At 41.3% G+C, this 21177-nt stretch overlaps 2 long non-coding RNA genes across 4 annotated transcripts in view; one reads left to right on the top strand and one right to left on the bottom strand.

Annotated features, from left to right (window-relative positions):
• Window positions 1-530: 530 nt before the first annotated feature.
• Window positions 531-14372, bottom strand: LOC111558061. Of its 2 annotated transcripts, XR_006590258.1 has the most exons (4): window positions 13238-14372; window positions 5869-12425; window positions 3247-4304; window positions 531-683 (listed from the first exon to the last, which is right to left on the bottom strand). It is a non-coding gene; the product is annotated as an uncharacterized LOC111558061 (long non-coding RNA). The 2 variants fall into 2 exon arrangements; XR_002738567.2 differs by lacking the exons at window positions 3247-4304; window positions 5869-12425; window positions 13238-14372 and adding an exon at window positions 786-1788.
• The window catches only part of LOC123382216, a 260166-nt gene continuing 244946 nt past the window's right edge, over window positions 5958-21177 (top strand). Inside the window, exons 1-4 of one of the 2 annotated variants that reach the window (XR_006590257.1) lie at window positions 5958-6093; window positions 7218-7287; window positions 8803-8923; window positions 14877-15182. This is a non-coding gene — a long non-coding RNA (uncharacterized LOC123382216). Of the gene's footprint in view, window positions 6094-7217; window positions 7288-8802; window positions 8924-14368; window positions 15183-21177 lie in introns of both variants that reach the window. The other variant, XR_006590256.1, reaches the window with a different exon arrangement.

Genomic DNA, 21177 nt, shown 5'->3' with positions numbered 1-21177 from the left:
TGGTTCACGATGAAGCTAGCCTCTTATGGGAACAACGTACCTGGCAGAACTCTCTTTCTGTTGTCCAATTAAAATGGGTCTTATAAATATTTAACCAGATATGCTTTCTTAAGCTACTCAAAGAAATACTATTCCACCTTCTCTGGGGTAGCTCCTCAGCTATCCGAAGATAGCAAATGATATCCACAGCCTCCCTCCCCCATTATCGTTTCTTCAGGTTAAACAGACTTACCTAAGTTTTGTTAGTTTTAAGACTTTTAGGGGAGAGAGACAAAACCGTACTACTCTTGCCCCTCCTTTGTAGATACTTCTATAATAGCACTCATGTCTCTATTAGGTAACAATGTATCTGCCTTGCCTGCTACATCAGTAGCTTTTTGATGTATTGTGTCCAATTAAGTTTTCAACTTCCAACAATTTGACCTTATGCCAGGAACATAGTAGGGGCATAAAGAAATGAAATGTGTTAGTCAAAATAATCTTCATTTTGAATCCTAAGGCATTTTGGATTTAAATTCTAGACACTTCTATCCTGTTGGTGATTATTTAACCACGAGACAGAGGGCTGAATTAGAGGATCTCTTCCTGCACATACTCCGGATTTTGTGAAGTGCTCTCTCCATCAGGGACACTTTGTAGCAGGTGTCTTCTGAGTTGATGGGCACAGAGTTTTCCAAGGCAACCTGGAAGGGAAGTTAGCAAAAGTGCAGAGGGACAGTGTCATTTTTCTTGAAGCCGCTTGACCGTTTGGGGGATGGTAAGTAAAGGAACTGGAGTGCCATTACCAATTTGTCCCACGGGGGTACTCAATGATAACCATTGCTTTTAAATCATAACTGACTTTTTGGAAAACAACAGCAACAACACAGTTCAGGTTTCTCAGATGTGGTTCTCCTGAGGTTCCAAGGAACAAGCGATGAGGTTAGCCCATGAGATGTTCACCTCTGGAATCTTGCGACCCAGGCACTGTATTGCTATGGCAACCCACTGTTTATTTAGAAAGATGAAGTTGCTTAAGGTTGACAGTTGGACTAGAGGGGCAGGTGCACCGTTCAAACTCCGAACCAAAATGCATTACAGAAAATGTCCGTTCATATAAATATGCAATAGCTAGAAAAAACAATCTAATCCGAACCGAGTTGGCCATTTTCTGTGCTGCAGATGCAGTTAAGGAGCCTAATGAGAAATTAATATAAATACCTTAAATGATAGGATTTAGAGAGTGCTACCGCGCTCGAGTCTGATTATTGCAGCCTTACATTGTTCCTTATCTGACCCAGATTTTGAGTCACTACTCTGAACTTAATTTAAGGAGTGGTTCAGTGTAATGAGTTTCCAACTCTGTGCAGAAAACAAATTTGCATTTTTCCAACTGATTAGTTTCTCTACTGATTAACTCAGCAAGGTCAACTTTTGGTCACTGATGCTGCTGATACGCACAGTTGATATTTTCCAGTTTCAGAGGTGGGAGGCCCAACGTGAAACTGTTGTTTCCATTACTGAAGGACAAACTACAATATTCCAGAAGGGAAGGAAATGCTGGGGCACCTGCACATCTACCCGGGTCTTATTAGCCTCTGTTGCTCAGAGTCTTAGCAAAGGAGAAGCTCCATTCACCTCTTCTGTGTTCCTAACTCCCATTACAGAGTCCTTTTAGGGGAATTTCCCAAGACGGCCCATGGCTTTCATTTCATGCTTTCACTGGAAACATAGTGTGCAGTAGAAAACATGGGCTTTGGGTACAGGAGTTATGTTATAAACATATAAACAATGTTTATAGCAGCACTTTCAACAATAGCCAAATTATGGAAAGAACCTAAATGTCCATCAACTGATGAATGGATAAAGAAATTGTGGTTTATATACACAATGGAGTACTACATGGCAATGAGAAAGAACGAAATATGGCCCTTTGTAGCAACGTGGATGGAACTGGAGAGTGTTATGCTAAGTGAAATAAGTCAGTCAGAGAAAGACAGATACCACATGTTTTCACTCTTATGTGGATCCTGAGAAACTTAACAGAAGACCAGGGGGGAGGGGAAGGAAAAAAAAGAGAGGGAGGGAGGCAAACCATAAGAGACTCTTAAAAACTGAGAATAAACTGGGGGTTGATGGGGGGTGGGAGGGAGGGAGGGGATGGTGCGTGATGCGCATCGAGGAGGGCACCTGTTGGGAGGGGCACTGGGTGTTGTATGGAAACCAATAGGACAATAAATTTCATATTAAAAGAAAAAAGAAAAAAAAAGAAATCATTGAAAGTAAAATAAAAAAAAAGCAAAGTTAGCACCACTTATACTGTTCCTGTATCTCAACTCTTCTCTATAAATGCCAAAATCATTTCCATCCCTGGGTCTAATAGTAGGACAATCCTATCTACTCAAGTTCCACTCAGATGCTACACCCTTCATGAAGCCTCGGCAGGTGACCTGGCCCAGAGATCAGTCCCCTTTGTGAATGCCTTCTGCCATTATTTTCCAACTAGTAGCTCCCTAACTATAGGGTGCATACTATTTGCAGTGCTTTGATGACTTCGGGTGAAGGAAAAATGATTTGAGACGATACACATACATAGCAGGTCTCAGCTTTCAGCAGGCAAAAATATCTAGCTGAAATTTTATAACATCGTTTTATTTTTAGTGTATTTCCTTTTATACTTACTGACTTATGGGAAATGAGGTTACCATTTATGGTAAAGACCTTTAAGTTTCCTTTGACTATGGGGTTATTTAAGGAAAAAAGTAACTGCTTTCCTTTACATAAAAACATTGTGTAAATAATAGCACCTCTAGTGGCATGCGGAAATGGCAAAAGAAAACCACATCAGATTAGCATGCACGTGACTGAAATTTAGGAATTATCAGTCTCTTCCACTTAAGCAGAAGCATGTTTAAGTAGGCTGGGGTTGTTGAGGTTTTCACATTGCTTTCTACTCTGAGTCCTTCCCCTCCCCCTGCCTCAAATGGATTATTAACCTCTTGGAGGAGAATGTCTGGTACTGTCTTTTGACTTTTCATCCTGTCTAGCAGTTCTACAACACAATAACCACTTATTATGTGATTGGAGAAGAAAGCAACTTATTTATTGGCCCAGCCACAATCCAAAGAAAAATAGGTACGTTGGGAACAATGAAGAATGTACATGTAATTAAGAATATACACACAGTTAAAAATATATACATAATTAAGAACATATAATAATTAATACCTAATAAGAATTATAATAAAAATGAAACACACAGCTTACCTACTGCTACTTTTCTTCCTTACAGGCTTCTCTTAGTCCTTGCTGGACACGGAATATTAGTATGAGCCCAGCAATCATGAGAAAGGCTAGAACACAATCCTACTGGCTATTAGACTGAAAATAAGTTTATCTTTGAGGCTCTACCAAAAGGGACTCTCGACTCTGTCAATCAATCATGAGTGGCAGTTGAAGAGAGGAGAATTTTGATGTGGTGGCCCTTGTCAGTCCCTATTTGTCATAGGGATTATTCTCCACTTGGCTTCTTGGGAGTCGTTTTGGTGCCAAAGAACATGAAAGAAATTCTTCCTTAAATGTGTATTGCCCATGCGGTCTCACACCTCAGAAATGGCTCCTGCACTCTTCAGCAAGTAGTTTTAGTCGGTTAAAATTAAGTCTCCGTCTGTCACGAAGAATTGCTCTTCATCAGTCATTCAAAGAGAGTTCCTTATCTTGAACAATCAGATTGGTGTCTTGGCAATAGGGAAACAGCCCGCTATTAATGTAGCCATCCCATTCATCTCTGCGGATTCCCAGAGTGCCCCACTCTAAAGTTAGAAGTGACTGCCTCTCGCCCTTCGATTTCTTTTTAAAATGATGTAGTTAGACCATTGAGATTGATTCTTTAATCAAACCTGGCCTGCAAGATGGCCCTCACTTTATAAACAGATAGCATATCAACCTTTTCATTTTCCATTATTCACATGTACAGAAAAGAGCAGTCATTCTTACAGTGTTATATATACGCTTTTCAGGCTTAGCATTACAGTTTATTTTTCTTTTTTCCAGGTGGTTAACCTCCATGTTGCGTGCTGAGCAGAAATCATCACAGAAAAAAACACTTTTCTTGTATGATTTTGCTGCTGCTTTGAACTGACCCTTTGGTGTAGAATGGCAGTCACAAAATTAGGACAACATTTATGGATTCCAGTAACTTATGCGTAGCCTCAAAGAATAAAATCATGATTTGAAGAGTGAAGTTTGATGACATATAAGATGTGGATCTATAACCATATGGCACTGGGGTTTCTTAATCTTTTGCTGTTTGACTTTTGATGCATCTAGGAAAAAAAAACAAAGGCCCATTTTAAGCATATAAGGATAGAGTTGCAATAAGATTAAACTGCAGAGATCACTCATTAGGAATCTTTTATTTGTTACCTGAAGAACTCAGTTCAAACCAGCCAGGGCCAAAGTAACTTTTTTGGGGGCGGGGGGTGGGGAGGTGTTCATATGGCCTCTGAAGTTTAGGTGTTTGGCTTAGGGTAACTGGAAACAACGAAGGGCTCTATCTTCTTCCTTTCTGTACATTGACCTCATTCTTGATAATTGCAAAAGAGCTTCACAAGCCAAGAAATTTCTGTTTCACAAGAGAAAAAGTGCCTACTCTTCAGGAAGATTCCAGGAAAGAACTGTGACTTTCCCAGCTCCTGTCACATGCCTATTTCCTGGGCAGTCACTGCGGTCAAGGAGGCAAAGTCATCTATAGAAGGAAACACATACCACGTTTGGAACGCTTGCTCAAATTCTGAATGGAGATTAGGCGGAGGCTAACAGTAACCAAAAAGAAAGAGGTGGCTCAAACAAGGCCTTGGAGGGCCATAGTCAGCCCAATTTGTATGTAACATAAAGAACTGAGGAAGGAAGATGAGAATCAAGAAAAGGTTATAATAGTGATAAAATTGAACAAATGATAGGAGGCAAAATTGTCTCTTGAGACCATGGCTACCCAAATCTAATGTGTTCATTAAGGAAAGGCTACATTGCAGTAAAAAAGAGGCCCCCACATGCAGATTGATGATAGACATTAATTTCCCCCTTCTGCTACAGTCCAAAATTGGGCAGGAGGTACAGGTTTGTTAAGGTACTTTGTTCCATAAGGTCATCCAAGGATCTGGGTTACTTCTATCTTGCTGCTCTGTCATGCCCTAATTAGAGCTCCGCACGGTTAAATCTGGCTCACTCCATTACCTTTCACAATAGCCCACCTGAAGGGAAAACAGGAAGTAGAAGGTAAGAGCCTCTTTACAAAAAAATCATAATCTGTAGGTTACACACAGTTTCTGCCTGAATCTCATTGTTCAAGACATATTCATTCACATGGCCACACCTCCCTACCAAGAAGGCTGGGAAAAGTAATCTTCAGATGGGTGGTCATGTGCCTATGCGAAGCTCAGGTGATTCTGTTATTACAGAAACTGGGAAATAATTAGCATCTACTGTCCCCCTGAAGTGGAAGATCTCCTATAGGTGCTCCAGCTTCATGTAAGGGGTGATGAAGGAAAGCGTATTCATTATGTATAGTCCTGACTAAAATGTAGCCAGATGAGTGTAGGTACATCCAACATGTAAATGTGACTTTACATATTTCTATCTCTTGTTGAACCTCCTTAGTAAGAGAAGTATCCCTTTGTTTTGCCACTGAGGCTATATTTGGTTTGCTTTTCAAAAATTGTGTCTGTTGAAACAGAAGGTGGTTGGGGTCTACGGTATCATGATATTGCGTCCAATTTAAGTCTTAGTAATGCGAGTGAAAGGTAGACAGAGACTTCTTTAGCCTGGAAGAACATGACACGCACTGTGGCATTTGTAACACATTCATCTGTACCATCATCATTGTCTCACCTCTCTTGTGTAATTTTTCCTAGGCATTCTCTGGCAGTTTCCAGGAGTTGAAAATGCTGGCCCTCATAACATCTCTCTTGTCTTGGGCTAAACCAGCCTTCTCTTTTCAGGTCTCCAAGCAACAGAATCTTAAAAATGAAATATTCATTTTCTGAAGCCTAATTTAATTCCAACATTGACTGGGTTGCAGAGCTATCAGATCACAGGATCTGAAAAATTCTCTGGGTTAGTAATTCTCTCCTAGTGATGGAGCCCTTAAGTATTTATTTATTATTTATTTATTTATTTATTTACTTATTTATTATTCGTTCATTCATTCACTTGCTGCACCTTGTTAAAATGTACACACTCAGTTTTAACCTTGGTTTGTCTGACAGTGATTTACTCATTTGTGATCTAGGGGTAATGAGAAACACTGTGGGCAATCATCTTGCTGTCAATAAATGAAATACATTGTTATTTTTCTGAAACAGGGATTAGTGTTTCTTCCAAATGTAGCTTCCACCCTTACTGAGAAATAAATGATTTTTTAGCTTTATTTTTGGAGCAAATTCTGAGGTTCGGTAGTAAGGAATTTATCTTTCATAACTTCTGGAGCTGATGAGTCATTACTGACATGTAATATCCAATTAAAGCGGTGACAAATGTAATTGTGTGTCATGCACCGTGGGGGTGATAAATTGTACCACATTCTGAAAGGCATGTTTTGGTAAATGCTTTTTTGCTGAAAGATTGCAATTATAGCCTGCTTTGAATGTGTGCCTTTGTTTTAAACGCAAAGTTCTAAAGAGAGAGATCAGGTTAACGAGAGACATTTTAGAGAAGAGTATAACCAAGCAACCAGCAGCTGAAATTTCCTACCACTATCGTTTCCACCTGCAGCCAGAATCTATCATAATTCCTGAAAGTATGGTTGTTCTTAAAATGCTTGGTTCTTAAAATCATTGGCCATTTGGCTAATAATCTCTCTTTGGAGTTGTGTGACATTGCAGCTTCCTAAGGCAAAACAGAAATGCAGGAAACCATCTAATGATGTTGGCTTCTATTTGGACAAATGGGAAGAGTTTATATCCTTCAAAATTTACCTTTCTCTCAAGTATTTAAGTAGAGAAGATAGACAGTTTCATTGAATTTTGAATTTATTAGTTTTTCACCTCTTGGCTTTAGCTACATAAACCTTTCTTTGCTAGAATATGTATTTTATGATTGTGTCACACTGTTTTATATGGGTGTCTGGTCTGAAACTAGATGAGTTCTGATTTTAACAAGGAGATTAAGATAAGTAGTGATGATCATAACCTAAGTTTTCTTTTTTAAAATTTATTTATTTTTTATTTTTATTTTCTTAGGTAAGAAAGAATCAAGCATTTAGTTCTACATAACTATTGCTGGTCCATTAGACAAAGTTTGCTGAATTTGGTAAGTAACTAAGTCATTCTCAGCCAATTATATTACTGTGACAATTTTCTTCATTGTTTTGCTGAGAGCTATCTTATAGAAACATAACAAGGCACTTACAATAATAGTGATAGTAACAGAGTATATTAATTGAGAACATTTAATATGCTTAAAGTGATGATAATGTTAGTGATTTTCAAATTGCATGAATAAGCTTTCAGTACTTAGATCCCAATCTGCTTCTCCATTGACAGATACATTGTCACTCTATTTAAAAAGATTGTTATATGAGAGACAAATAGAGTGCAATATAAGAATAAACAGGTGTTCTTATCTAGCACAAATATTCCTAACAATATTTGAATATGAGATAGGTTAATTAGAGAATGCCATTTGCACTTATCAGTCAGATATTTATTATAATCATATGGGAAGTTCTTCCATTTCCATTTATCATGGAGGAGCAGACCAACCCTCCTGCTAAGAACAACTAGAAACACTGAGGAAAGTTTAGAAAGATACGGTTTTGAAAGTATTAGAGAGATGCTACGGTAAGGAGATTGGAGAGGTCAAGATCTTGGAGGGAAAGAAAATAAGTCTAGAAGTAAGTCTAATAGTATACTCATTTTTCCACTTAAAGCAATTTCCAATTCAAAAGTAGTTCAAGGCAAAGAGTAGAAAAACCAAGTAGAAAGTTTAGAAGAAGGCTTCCAAAAGGATGAGAATCTGAATAGAAACTTTTGACAGTTTAGATGCAATAAGTAAATTCATAAGAACACAACTTACCAAAACTGACGTAAGAAGAAAGAAAAAATCTGAATAGTCCTATATCTAATCAAGAAAAGGAATCCTCCCAAAGAAACTCTGGTTTTAGATGGATTAACCAAGGAATTCATTCAAATGGTTAAAGAAAAAATATTACCAGTCTTATCCAAATGGAGAGAATACTTTCTGATTCATTTTATGAAAGCAGCATAACCTTTGTAGCCAAATATGATAAAGCATTACAAAATGGTAATATGTAGACTGATCTCTCAAAAAATTTTATAGACATAAAAGTCAAATGCCACAAATCTAGCAAATGAAATCAACAGGTGTGTAAAAAGAAATCTAAGCTGGGTTTCACATTTTGAAGTCACTGTAATTTGTCATGTGAATGGAATACAGGAAAATTATCTCAATAGATTATATGATTATTTTAATAGGTAGAAAAGATGCATTTGCTTAAATTCAACATCTGTTTCCAGACAAATTCTTTAAAAAAAAAAAACCCTGGGATTATCATGTGAACTCTGTATTCAGTTCACATGGTAAATTATATTACATTCTAAAGTGAGGTACCACTGAGGGCTCTCTGCAGGAAGCTCTCCAGTATTTCTCAGGTAAAAAGGGTAATCTTGCTCAAGGCCACACCCCCTTGTCTGGAAGAATCTAGCTTCTCCCTCTGTTCAGTCCTCCTTCACTCATATCCCTTCCATGGGTGTTGATCCCAAAAGCTGCACTAAGAAGCCTTCCACATTCTGGTCTTCATCTCAGATTCTGCTTTTGGGCAACCAGACCCATAACAGTTGGTATGAGAAGTGGGTGGAGAAAGCAGATGTGAACATGGAGCCGAACTGCCAGCTGCCTGAATGGCAAGAAGGACTCATTGTTGGTGGTAAGTAGAACACAGCCCCTGGCATGAGGTAGCAGTGTAATCAGTGTTGTTACTGGTGGCAAACTGGGATAGCATTCTGGCAGAAAGGAATTTACAAGCTGGTACAACAACAGGCATTTGGGAGACGTGTGGCAACCATAACACAAAGAACAGTGGGTTTGGCTAGCTGTCGCTAAGCTTCACTGATGCTTTGGAGAAAGAGAACAAGAGGCTGAGAGTGATAAATTGGCAATTAAAAGTTAAGAACGAGATCCAGGGGGCTTTCTTGGTAGCCTATAAAGAGGTCTGCATCTTCTACAGCCCAGGACTCTCATGAGTGAGGGAGCTCCAAAAGTTAAACTGGAAACATAGCCATGAATTATGGTCCAAATGTGTCTTCCTGCCACCCCCAAATTCCTTTGTTGAAACTAAACCCTAAAGTGAAAGTATTTGGAGGTGGGTCCTTTGGGAGATGGCTAGGCCATGAGAGTGGAACCACCATGACCAGGAATAGTGCTCCTAGAGAACATGCCCCACAGAGCTTTCAAGTTCCCTTCTGCCATGTGAGGACACAGCCTGAAGGCACCCTGTAAGAGGAAGCAGGTTCCCACCAGACACCACATTTGTTGGCACTATGATTTTGGACTTTCCAGTTTCCAGAACTATGAGAAGTAAAAGTACCACTCATCTGTGGTATTTTGTTACAGCAGCCCAAACAGACTAAGACAGCACATTTGTGATGTGTTGGCCCTGATCAGGAAAGAAGAGAATTAAAGCAGACTAAAATCTTGAATCTTAAGATTCCTCTGAACCGCTGAACCTCTACAAATGGTGTGCACGTCCCTTAATGGACTGCTTCCCCTTATTTGAAGATTGCAGATATTTTCCCCCTGCCCAGGATCTGCCCCTAGTTTCCTTTCAGCCAATAAGCCAGTAAATAACAAGGGTCAAGTCCAAGATGATCTGGCAGGGCTATACTGGGCCTCATGAGAGAGGAAAAATGGCTAGACGTGAAAGCAGAAGCAGGATATAGCCAACATGTACCAACAGGAGCCAGAAAACATGCATGGGACTATAGTCTGAGGGTGCTGGAGCTATGGTCAAAACATAAGATTCCACAAAACAGAGTTTATTGATTTGTGAAGATTCTGTCAAGATATAGAGTGTAACATCCTGGCAAAGTCCCTACAAGATATGCAAACACACTGTTAGAGTGGCTTCTACAGGCATGGAAGTAGTAATAGCCTACATTAAATGAAGTAGAAAAGTCAATGAAGACAGAAATGCCACAGTGAGGAATCACTACATAGATAATGGAAGAAAGGGATAAAGGCTCAGAGAACTAGGTGTAGATATATGTTACAAGGCCAGATATATGTCCCAACACAAGGCCTGGCCAATGGCAATGTCCTCTACAGTCCACCCCATGTACCACTAAGATTCACTTCATATAACTTCTGGAAGAAATACCCTGAGGATTCTCATGAACCTCTTTCCCAAGAGAAACGTCAGTGGGGTAATTTGTAGCCCCTGCCACTCGCAGCTGATTTCTTTAGACAAGGATTTCTGTAGACAAGGATTTCTTTAAAGGCCGTATAGAACACTATCTTTAAGGGAAAAAAAGAACTGGTACGTTTTCTTATATAACACTACGAAGTTTTGTAGATCAACTTTAAGGGAGTGAGGAAACATCCACAGTTGTACCATAAGTTAGTGCAGCTACTTTGGCAGTATCTACTAAAGCTGGACATAAAACACCTTACATAATAAACAGAAATATATACATATATGGACCAAGAGACTGGAACTAGAATGTTCATGATGGCACTATTTTTAATTGTCCCAAACTGGAAATAATTGAATGCCCACAGTCAAATGCATAGTAGAGAAATAACTTGTAGTCAGTAAAAGAGTATCAAATAATACTTTGGGATTTCATTTATACTGATATAAAAACCAGGCTAAGCTAATAAAAGGAAGGGTGTTAGTCATTGAAAAGGGGCACGAGGGGGTCTTCTAGGGGATGGGGGACAATGATGTTCAACTTCTTGATCAGGGTAGACACATGGGTATGTTCACTTGGAGAAAATTTATTGAGCTGCACACTGATCCTGCACTTGGCTGCATGAAGTCATACTTCAGTTTCAGTGTTAAAAATGAAGCTAGGTAGCTAGCAGAGTCTCAAGAGTAGCAATTTCGATTTATATAGCAAAACAAAACCCTGTTGTACATGCGATGGAATCTTTTTGTCTGAGTGGCTTTGCATGTTACCTTTTGTATATTCCATTGGCTCGCTAAGCTTGCTCCCTTACTCACATGCCCAGGCATTCTCTAGTCTGTCAGCCTATTTCTCTTCATGGTACTAATTGCTGTCTGAAATTGTTTACTTGCCCTGGTATAATGTCTATTCAGTGGCAGGAGGAATCTTCTCTTTTGCTTACTGTTGTACACTTGCATCTAGATCAGTGTCTGACACATAGTAGGAGCTCAAGAAATATTTGCTGAACGAATGAGTTATTGAATGAATGAAAAAAAAGTGTTAAGAATGTGTATAAAAAGACAAAGGACTTGGCTTGAGCAGAGGTTAAACTTATTCCGATACTGGATTTGTTCAGTGATATTTATATTTCATAGCTATATACAATCATCTATTATTCTTAAATGAGTACAGAAAATATAATCAGTTCCTGTGATTCGGAAGCTCTCTGCCCTCTAATTTCTATTTTCCCCAACAAAACAATTGCTTTTTAAACAACATTTTCCACAATGATAATCTCTTAGGGATGCAACTATGCATTAAAGTAGAAAAGCTGGATGTAACAAAAGTGGCAAAGTGGAATGGCTAGATTATAAGCATGACCAAAATTTGAGGAGGAAGAAATTTCTCTGGGGCTAAAGCAGCCAGGGAAATTTCTGGAAGAAGATGTGTCTTGAGCTTCTGTGAAGGATGAACAGGATATAAGAAGGGGCAGGGGAAGCAACCTGGAAACACAGGAGGGAGATCTGAGCTCCAGGGCAACCTGATAGATCAGGGTTTGATCACAGAAGCTCAGAAGAAGTAGGAGGGAATGTGGTTCAAGAGTCCAACCTAAATGTTTAAGCACCTGGGGCAGCATCCTGTTCCAGCTCATTGTCTACCTCTTCTGTTCCCAGAATCACAGCTGTTATTATTTTTAATTCAGAAGAACCTTAGGGTTACCTTCCCTGGTGGGCCAACCATAGGATTTGATTGTAGTGATGACACTGCTCAGGTGGGGTGTCTGTGTGTGTGTGTGTTTGCATGTACGTGCATGTACACGCACATGCGTACTTGCTTGCAGCATCATACTAGTGTTTACCCACTTCTTTAATTCGCCACATTTGTTCCTTTTAGGACAACAGAAATAGATGGAGACGGTAATCAAAGCTGTTTGGTGCAGGGGGTTTTCAGGGATGAGGAAAGATAATGTGACGTGGCCATCTGGAACCACAGGTGACAGCTCAAGGGTTAAATCCAGCCAGAAAAAAATGGCCTATTTGGCCTCTAGAGTTAAAAAGAGAGAGTAAAAAAGATTAGTTAGCAGTAATTCCAAAGTAGGGAGATTACACAAAGATCTGGATTAACAATTTCTCTTGAGACAGTGGAAGACCCAACAACACCTGGCCCTTGTTTTTTCCATGGTGATAAGCGGATCGTGCTTTCTGGTTCGCCATAGTCCCCACCAATCCCTTCTCATGCAACTGCTTCCCCTTCCTGGTCCCTGTGTGGATTTGAACTCGAGCCCTATTTAGTGGGATGGTGGGGTTAAGGACTAGCTGAAGGTGTCGTAGCACACAATCCTGGGTAAAAAAAAAAATCTGTGCTTTTATCAAAAGTCTATGGACCCATCAGAGGAGGTCATTAACATGTAGTGACACTTGAGAAGCATTTCAAATATCTGCTATGGAATTGTACACTCATTGATTCAGAAATAGCCTTAAAGAATGGAATCATTAGCAGCATTTATGTCCTTAACATACTTCACTATCCCAGGGTGACAGAGAGGATCAAAATAGGATAACAAATATTGAAGCGTTCTATGCAACGGATGTGATTTACAAGTACAAGAGAGGATATAAAGAACAAAACAAAAAATGCACTGAAACTGTCACAATGACAGAATAAATGTGACTATGTGAAAGCAGGGAAAAAGAGTGGCATTGGAGGAAGTCCTCTAAATCTTAACAATATAAAGTTTTTGTATTGGGTAGACCAGAGAGGGCATCCTGATAGTTCTACTTTCTGCATCAAGGGATGGCAATTGTGGGTGAATATAATATGCCTACACTGACGTGTGATGGCCCCAAGACACTTACCGTTAACTCTCTGCTTACGAATCTATTGTGGACGCAATGTTCATGAGTTAAAGCCTTCCTTTAGCCTGTTAAATGGTTCCAGAAAATCACAGATGAAAAAACAAACAGGAGAGCTCGTAGGCTCAAGCAGTATAGTGAACCACAGTAGATTAGAAACTCAGCAGTGGATGTATCTTTTCTTAATCCAGCAAGTGGAGATAGTTTATAGTTAGTATCGTTGCTGGTTATTTTCACTTCCTCCTCAGAAATTTGGCCTATTAAATAGTAAACCTCTTCCTGTAATTAATAAATGTAGCATTCATATAAACATCTCATGGGGTCTTCTTGCAACGAACAAGGAATTCCCTCCTTTCCCTGAAAAGGAACCGAACTGAAGCTGGTGGCAGGGAGAGTAAGGACAGGAGAATAATTTCTTCCTCTGAGCACATTTTCCAGCAGTTTCACCTTTTTGTCAATTTGTATTACTAGCTAATATGATGACATCATGGCGTTGAGACTAGGATAAAAAGACATTAGGGGGAACAGCACGAAAGCAGAACACTGACAAGATAAAATGTGGTACTCTTTAGTATACTTGCTCGCTCAACATCCAACAGAACCCACCCTAGTCTCTTCTCAAGCACCACCCCCTGGCTTTTAATTCTTCCAAGAATTTGGACCTGAGTGGGGAAAACTGGTTTGGTTAGCAAGGATGAGAGTTCTTGGGAGCTGGATGAACTCCACTCCCCGCCCCCAGCCTTTTGTGGTCATGTTTACTAAAGAATGGAAGGCAGGTGCCTCAGGACAGTGGTCAAACTTGGCTGTCCAACACAATCACTTGGAGGAGCCTAAAAAACAAACAAACCAACCCATACCTCCCCTCCACCACCATCAATTAAAACAGACCCTCTGGAGGAGGTGTCCAGGCCCTGAGATGTTTCAAAAGCTACTCAGGGGATTCTTAACCGGCAGTGTATATGAGAAGCGCAGCCTTGGAGATGTAGGGGCAATTTCTGCAGCCATTGCAAGGTCTTTCAGACGTGCCCATGTCAGCTCAGCGGTCAGCAACCACTTGAGGCAGGCTAGTAGCCCAGTAAACACACATCTGAGGAGCAGTCACCCTCCCTCTTTCTCCTCCTGCCCCCATCCCAGTCCTCCACGGCCTCCCCTCTGCACTCCAGCGCACACCTGCCTTTTTACCGGGCCACCGCTTATCCACGCTCCTTCCAGTAACAGCAGCATCTCGGGCAACCACCCCTGGCCTCCGACCCGCAGCTGCGAAGGTCACGTGGTTCTGGCCCCACCCACGACGCCCCAAGGACCCCGTGACCCTGACCTGGCCAATCAGAATTCAAACTCCCCTCACGGCAGAACTGTTGCGTAAGAGGTGGGCACGTGACTGGTCCCGGCCAAAGACTGGCAAGTTCTCCCAGACTCCGACAGAAGCACGCTGGTTCTCGTCCGTGTGGGCGGCGTTTCGGGCTCTCCTGTCAGCATAGGGCGCTCCGCCCGAAAAAGGAGCTCGGCGCTGAGAAACGCGGGTCTGCCCCGGGGAGAGAAGGAACCTGGAAGTGTGTTCAGTCCAGGTTCAAAGTTGGGTCCACCCCTGGGCTTCCTTTCTTGCTGAACCCGTCTGCGTTGGCCTCTCTGTCCCTTGCAGCTCGGGTCCTGGCTGACTGGCCTGTTGTCCTCTGGCTGGCAGAAGCGGACAGATGGCCAGAGGCCTCCTCCATCGGAGGACGCTGTGGGGCACAGCCACCCCCGCCCCCTCGTGAGGACAGAAAACGGCGCCCTCTCTGGGCTGACACGGTCGCACGCGTGGTACGCAGACTCGATTTCAGCCCCTGCGCTGCTCCGGGGGCCCTCGTGCGGGGGACAGCATGGACGATGGCCTTGAGGACAGCCTAGGCCTGGTGCACGTGCCTTGGGCAGAAGCCTCTCGCTGGGGACCCTGCTGGGACCATCGGTAAGTGCTTTGATTTCCTTTCCCCTAGATTCAGTGAGACCCGGTTCGAGCTCACACCCCTGTCTTCACGGTACAGTGTCACGAGGGGAGAGGGGCCCAAGGGCGTTTAGTCCCTCGTCTCCCATTTTGCCCTCAGTTTTGAAGGAAAGCATATACCAGGTAAGGCTTTGGTAGCTATCAGACGTGTTCTAGCTAATGTTTACTGAGGACTTTCTGTGTATCAGATGCATATCATACATAATACTCTATGTGAGACACTGTGCACATTATATATAAAACGCTCATTTTATGCTCCTAACACCCAGAGCACGTTGTTTCTGGGATTGTGTGCATTTTCTGTATGAGAAAACCAAGGCACAGAGGGTTTAAGTAATTTGCTCCCAGGCACACGGCCACGAAAGTGCCGACTTGAGATTCCAACCTCAGAATTGGTATTCCGGAGCCTGGGTTCTTAAGCAGAGTGCTTAATCCCCAGACTCAGCAATCTAGAGCCATGGTCATTTATGGCAGAAAAGAAGAAAAAAAGGTTGCAGGATCCAAGGTAGGTGCCTTTGGCAAAGTCGTAATATTTCCCTAATATATGTGTGTGCAGCCTCCCTCCTTCTTCCCTTGAATGGAACGTTTGCTCTGTTGGAAGTGGTCATGGTTATACAAATATATATTCCTTTGGAAGGGCCGCCCCAAGGTTGAGGGGAAGAGTATCACATTGGCGAGACCGCCTTCCGAGTCCAGATACAGAACCTGATCAGTGAGACCATAAATGGTGCTTTGTTGACAGAAGGAAACAGTTAGCAACATTTTTTCTTTTCCTTTTAATATGAAAGTAGCATTTGATTCCCTGGGCATTTTTATTTCTAACAAGAGCTCTGAAATGCAACCTAATTAGCAGCATTGCCTGGAAAGTGGAGTTTTCCTCTCCCAGGGAATTGGGGGGGGGGGGGGCTTTAGAGAGCACTTCTTGTCTCTTGCCCTCACTTGCCGTACACTGATTTCAGTTTGTTCAACTTGTCCCTCCTTGCCCCAAATAGCCCAGTGGAACAAAGAGAATATAATCTTCTATCTTGCCACACCTTGAATTTTGCTCCTTTTTTCTCCTTCTTCTTGGGAAGGTTGAAAAACAAAGCATTTCAATGTGGCTATTCTCTCCTGTGGTTGGAGGCCAGCCGTGAGATTTCAAAGAAACCTCCTTTGTTCAAGATTTAAGAAAATAATCACTGCACAGCAAACATTGATATGACTTTTAATGGCCATTTACCTGATTAATATCCTTTCATGCTACAAGGCAGCATGAGACGCAGCGCTTTAATGAAAGCCAACAACAAAGCGTGGACCAGGTGTGTTACTAAGAAACAATCTCTTGTGTGATTTAATTAGTCAAAGCATTGCATGGAGCCATTATAAGCAACCTTGCAGAAGTGGCAGCAGTATGGAGCCCTGTGTTATAAATTGGCCTTTTAAAGAAAGACATAATGATTTAATAACTGTGCATCTCTAGTGAAAGAAGAAACCCCTCTTTAATTGGGAGCAAGAGGGGAAAAAAAAAAACCAATACGCTAATCACAGTTTTGAGATCTTCCCCCACTCCCCCTCATCTCTAATTGGGTACCAAAAAACCCAAAACCCAAACCCCCCCCCCCCCAAAAAAAAACTTTCAACAGTTTTCTACAAAACTTGAATGCGATTATTTCTGTTATTTTGTTTCCTCTGTTCCTTGGGCCACTCAGGACCATCTTTGAGATCAGCACTCCAGTTCATGGGACATGGTTGGAGAAAACCTGGGAAAACTTGAGCTGGTCAGGCTGTAGGGAATCCTGTCATTTGAAGAGTTGCTGTTATTGTGTTGTTACATACGAAAGAAATGGGAGTTGTGATGGTTTGATGGGGTCCTTTTTTTTTTTTTTTTTTAATCCTCATGCCTTGGTTTAATGATGTGTCAACCTGCCACGGAAAGATTGACTGGCATAATGCTTATTACTTAAGATAAAGATAGATTTCTTGTGTGATGTGGGAGCTTTACCATAGATAGGGTCTTATCAGGCAAAGTCTGCCTAACCCAGGTAGGATTTGTGACTCACTTCTACGTTTCACTTCTCTATACTTCCACTTAAATTAAGGAGACAAGCGTTCAGTGCAGAGAGAGGGAAATACACATTTGAGAACCAAAATTGAAGCTTCCCTTTTCCATCTGACTTCTGTGCGTTTCCTCAGTTACGGGCCTGGAGTGAACTTGTCCCCTCTGAGTACCTGAGTTTCCTTGAGTATGGGGAGTTGAACGTCACACACCCTGAGAGTGTCCTTTATCTTTGAGTCACTGGGCAGTGCTAGGGTGGAATTGCTTTGGGGCCTTTTACTCCGTACAGAACTCCTAATCTATAAGGTCTCATCTAGGGTTCAGAATCTGATACCAAAGACCAGTGATCAGCCAGAGAGAGACAAAGTATTGGCAATACTGCCTGTCATCCTTTGGGGTTGGTGAATTGTAAAGGATGTTTTATCGGAACATAGCCATGCCCGTTCACTGTATTGCACTACAATGGCAGAGTCCACAGATTTCCATAGAGACCATCTGGCCTGCAAAAGCCAAAAATACTTACTATCTGGTCCTTTATGAAAAAGTGTGCGGACCTCAGCAAGTTGTCAGAGTTGAGTTCTGCTGAGCAATCGTTGCCTTTGCAGCCTGGTAGGTGGGGATGACCCTAGAGGGATTCTCCTGCCCTATTTCTCACTATCCAGGTGGCTCAGGCTGAAGAGGAAGGTTGGGTTTGGGATTTGAACAAAAGAGAGTTAGCCCACCTCTGTGCACTGTGAGGCCATTCCCAGGCTGGAGGTGGGGGTTCCCTGGTGTGTTTTGAGTCCAGCCGAAAGTGTTGAGGAAACATCCTTTTGCTCTTGGCCAGTGTGTGTTATGAATCAGTGGATCAAAGTCTGCAGACGCCATGGCCAGTATTCACCAAGCTCTCTTTGTGGACCAAATACATGAACCTTGTGCATAGGGTCTTTTCTTATATATGTATTTTTAATTTCAAAAGAAATCCATGAATTCATCTGATAAAAATATTTGACGGTAAAGATGAGGCTAATGACCAGGGGTGGTATTCAGAATACCTGACAACAGTTCGCTGTGGGCACTGACCAGTCAGGTTGATGCCAGTTATAAGCCAGAAGTGCCGCCCGAAAGTCTGTCCCAGCACAGTGTGCTTTCTGCTCACGACCCCTTTGACCACCCACCCCTGACTCTCATCCATTTTGTCCCTTTCCCATTGTTCTTGGTTTGGCATGTGGCTTCCCAGAGAGTGTTAACGTTCTTTTGTGTGAGCACTCAGTGAATATGGAGTATCTTGGGGATAGTTTTTATATAAATGGTGTATAATTATTGCCAAACACCGTTTTTTACTAGCTTTTTTAGTGCTAATACAGATAGAGCTACTTCATTCCTTTTAGCTGCTGTGTGATACAGCGTAGTTTAGGTGTTTTTAGTCTCCTATAAAAACAATTTTTTAAACGGATGCAGATACTATTAATAAAGCACTAATTCATTTAAAATGATACTAAATTTGCTATCTAAGTATTTGGAAACAAAAATATAGCAGCTATCGTGGGAATCTGAGAAATATTGCCTGTGCAAAAGAAATACAGAAAACGAAACCAAGCAAAAAGTGTATATATTCATATATTTGCCTGCTTTGGCAAAAACAAAAAACAAAAAACAAAAAACAACCCAAAAAACAACAACAAAAAAACCCAAAGTCTTTGGAAGGACCCTAAAAGCAAACCTGGAAACTGGTAAACTTATTGTCTTTAAGGAATGAATAGGTGACGAATAGGAAATAATTATTTAGTGCCTTTAGAACTTTGAATCACGTAAGTATATTATTTGTTGAAAAGAATAAAACAGCAACAAAAGCAGAAGGATATGTCTTGGTGGTTGACATAGGGATCTGCCGGTCAGGCCCGTGACCTCTAACAATTGTTCTCATATCAGACCAAATAATTGAGTACTTAAATTACTATCAACAACCTCTAGGGAGGTCTGGGGCTAGATTGAAAATCTTTTCTTGAGAAAGCTAAACATATAACATAGAACCACTAAATTGAAATCATTTCATTGAAACTTAAACAAATAATCCCCAGGGGACCCAGCCCAGCAAACTGCAGCTGCCACTCCTTGGGGCCCTCCCCTTCCCAGCCTGTGTTTGACCTGTGAGTCCATGGGGTTATCTGTTCAGATCCGCTTCCCCTAACCCTTCCGGCCTGTAAGTGGTGGGGGGAGAGAGGAGCAGCTGTTCCTGAGAGGCAGTGGGCCCAGATGCCAAGGTTGGGACCTTAGGCCCCAATTCCCCACCCCCTTCCCAGACAGCAGGGTTGAGGAAGAAGGAACCTTTGTCTTTTTTGCTATCTCTAGGACTTATAAGGGCCCCCAGATCAGGTCACAACTAGGATGAGAGATTTTTTTTAATGTACTCCTCTCATCCTAAAGTGTATGCTCATACGAGCAGCTAGATTTTTTTTTCTTATGTTGTATAATAATAACAAATATTTATTGAGCCCTTACTAAGTGCCAGGCATTTTGGTAAGAGATGGATTATTCAATTATCTTTGAGATATATGTTGGTATTATACCCATTTTGCAGATGAGGAAACTCAAAGTGGTGAAAAAATTGATCATTCAGCTACTGGGTGTTGAGTTGGCATTTCAACTCCAGAACGAGTGCTTCTAACCACCCTAGAACCACCTTTCTTTGTGTCCTAAAGGCTGCCTCTCATGTTTAGATGCCAGAATCAGTACTCCAGTAGGGGATTAGATGCCTCAGAAATCCTGCATTGGGAGCCGCCAAATGTAATCCTTAACCCCTGAAATGATTTACTGAAGAGTTGATCGTAGCCGTCAGGACCAAGAAATGTATTCAGGGTCTTCTCTACACAGGGAGCTGAGAAAAATAAAGAAGTATAATAATATCCAGTAGGTATTAAGCACTTTGTGCCTGATTCTAAGGTCCCCACTTATCACATTTATTCACAGTAATCCCATGGGAAAGAGTTTTATTATTTCCCTCATTTTACAAAGGAAGAAACTGAGGCCTAGAGATTGAGTCCTAAAGGTACTAAATGGTGGAGCTGGGGATTCAAACCCAAGTCTCTTCTTACATCATCGGTCGTATACTGTATCATAGGGTGTATAATGTCAACATGATTTAAAACTGGTGATATTAGCATTGGCCACTTGGTGAAGGCAGTCACTGTCTTTCCCTCTTCATAGTCTATTCTTTGGTAGCAAGTCACTAAATGCAGTTCACATACGAAGGAAGGGAAATTAAGCTTTACCTCCTGGGGGTGGAAGATTTCTTCCTATTCCCCATTTAGTTATTTATTCCAGCATTTATTTATATCTGTATGGATTAATGTTTACTAATTTCATACTTTGCATTGTAATCTAATGTCACATTATTTATTTTGTTGTTCAGATTTCTCCAGTTTGGGTCACTGAGAGATCTTCCAGGTTGGCTCCTGTGTCCTTTTGTCATGCCCTCATCCTTTATTGTTTTTGTTTTGTTTTGTTTTGTTTTGTTTTTTAAGTACTTTCTTACTGTCTGGCACTATAAGATGATCAAACTCATTTTGTATTTTCTGTGCTTCATTCCTCGAACAAAACATTTCTCTGAGGAGCCCAGATTCTTTCTAATGAAGAATGGTATTTAGAAACCAAGATATGGGCACTGGGTGTGCTCATTGCCCACTGGTATGTCCCTGCTTCTAGGCCCTTTCAATGGACAGAACTATGAAATACACGTATATATACTAAGCAGCGTATACACACATATCATTATTTCTGTATCTACCAAGACATAAATTAAATGCAGATGAGTTTATGCTTTTGTCTCTGACTCTAATTCAGCACCACAATTTTTTTTTCCAGTTTCCCAGTTTTAATTTCTAGTTTGCTTATTTGCAGATTTCTTTCTCTGGCAGTGAGAAGTCTGGCCCCCGTTATCTACTA

The sequence above is a fragment of the Felis catus genome, chromosome E2 (assembly GCF_018350175.1).
Source record: "Felis catus isolate Fca126 chromosome E2, F.catus_Fca126_mat1.0, whole genome shotgun sequence".
NCBI classification, from domain to species: domain Eukaryota; kingdom Metazoa; phylum Chordata; class Mammalia; order Carnivora; family Felidae; genus Felis; species Felis catus.
This window is presented reverse-complemented; position numbering and strand designations above follow the sequence as displayed.